The following is a 2,211-nucleotide window of genomic DNA, read 5'->3' on the forward strand; positions in this document are numbered from 1 at the left end:
AAAAAAAAAAAAAAAAAAAAAAATTGCTAAATCTTCACCCCAAAGTGAATATGGGTCATATGTCACATGCATGTTTGTCTGATACCCATGAGTCAGGACCACCTTCATGAATATTTATAGCTCCTCCAGTAATCTATTGAACATGTATGTTTGGTCAAACTGTTTAGTGTAAAGCTCCTGCCCTGATCCCTTCTCCCTCAAAGTGTCTGTCTCTGGCCTTTTCCAGAGTGGCACTATGCTTCCTGGGCTTCCTAGCCTGCAGGATAGCCACCTTGCAGGCTAGAACCCTTCATGAAATATAAAGTCTCCTTTCTAAATTTATAGATCTTGTGAATTTCAGTTAACAACAGAAATAGATGGCTGCATATAGAACTACTTACAGATAGAGGTATGCGCTCAAATTGTACACACACATGTATTTCCCTGACCTGTTAGCTTAAAGGACCGAGAAGAAAGAACACCGCAGTAACAGCAAGTACACCGAGCACCCAGGTCTTAGTTACTAACACTATTCACCAATAAAAGGAAGGAACCAGATTTTTTTTTTTTCTTTTTTTGAGAAACAGTTGATTCTAGTTTTGGGGCAGGAAATATTCAAGATAAGACAGGATTTTTAAAAAAAGGTTGGGTACAGTGGCTCATGTCTATAATCCTAGCACGTTGTGTGGACAAAAATGGAAGGATTGCTTGAGGTCAGGGGTTTGAGAGCCGCTTGGGCAACATAGGGAAACCTCACTTCTACAAAAAAAGAAAAAAATTAATCAGGCATGGTGGCGCACACCTGTAGTGCCAGCTACCCAGGAGGTGGAGGCAGAAGGATAGCCTGACCTCAGGAGGTCGGGGTTGCTGCACTTCAGCCTGGGCAACAGAGAGAGATACTTACTCAAAAAAAAAAAAAAGGTGAGACTAGATTATTGTGTAGTGCCAGCAAGTGAGAAAGTGCTTGAGGCCAGGCATGGTGGCTTACGTTTATAATCCCAGCACTTTGGGAGGCCGAGGCAGGAGGATTGTCTGAGCCTATTGGTTCGAGAGCCATGGGCAACATGGTGAGACCTCGTCTCTATAATAAATCAAAAAATTAGCTGGACGTGGTAGCGCTTGCCTGTAGTTCCAGTTACTGAGGCAGAAGAATCACCGGATCCCAAGCAGGTCGACACTGGGGTGGCCTGAGTGTGCCACTGCACTCCAGTCTGGGCTACAGAGTGAGATTCCAACTTAAAAAAAGAAAGAAAGAAAGCACTTGAAGCCAGGCTCGGTGGCTCAGCCTCCCAAAGGCGCGGATGTAATCCCGTGCCTTTGGGAGGCTGAGGTGAGTGGATTGCCTGAGCCCGCGGGTTTGAGACCCACCTGGGCAAATGGCGAGACCTCATCTCTACAATAAATCAAAAAATTAGCCGGGTGTGGTAGCACGCTCCTGTAGTTCCAGCTACTTGGGAGGCTGAGACGGAGGGATCGCCGGAGCCCAGCGGGTTGAGGCTGCGGTGGCCGTGAGCGTGCCACTGCACTCCAGCCTGGGTGACAGTGAGACTCCGACTCAAAAACAAAAAAAATGGTGATAATACTAGTACTTACCTCAAAGGGTAATCGTGAAGATTAAATGAATGAACACTTATAGGCAGATAGGAAGAGCCATATAAGCATTAGCTGCTGTTGTGGCTCTTGTTAATTGCTGAGCTCTTCCTCTCTGTCACCCTAGATGAGTCCCCATCCTTTCTCAGTCTAGGCTGGAGTGCAGTGGCACACTCATGGCCACCACAGTCTCAACCTGCTGGGCTCAAGCAATCCTTCCACCTCAGCCTTTCAAGTAGCTGGAACTACAGGCACGTGTCACCACGCCCAACCAATTTTTTGATTTACTGTAGAGATAAGGTCTCACCAAGTTGTCCAGGCTGATCTCAGACCCATGGTACTCAGGCAATCCTCTCACCTCGGCCTCCCAAAGTGCTGGGATTATAGGCATGAGCCACGCCGCCCGGCCCATTTTTAATTTTTTTTTTTTGAGTTGGAGTCTCATTCTGTCGCCCAGACTGGAATGCAGTGGTCACTCCCGGTCACCGCAACCTCAACCTGCTGGGCTCTGGTGATCCTTCTGCCTCAGCCTTCCAAGTAGCCGGAACTACAGGCGTGCGCTATCATGCCCGGCTAATTTTTTTTATTGTAGAGATGAGGTCTCACCAAGTTGCCCAGGCAGGTCTTGAACCCATGGGCTCA

This window comes from Carlito syrichta, unplaced genomic scaffold (genome assembly GCF_000164805.1).
Source record: "Carlito syrichta isolate Samal-C Ts95f unplaced genomic scaffold, Tarsius_syrichta-2.0.1 Scaffold308897, whole genome shotgun sequence".
Classification (NCBI taxonomy): domain Eukaryota; kingdom Metazoa; phylum Chordata; class Mammalia; order Primates; family Tarsiidae; genus Carlito; species Carlito syrichta.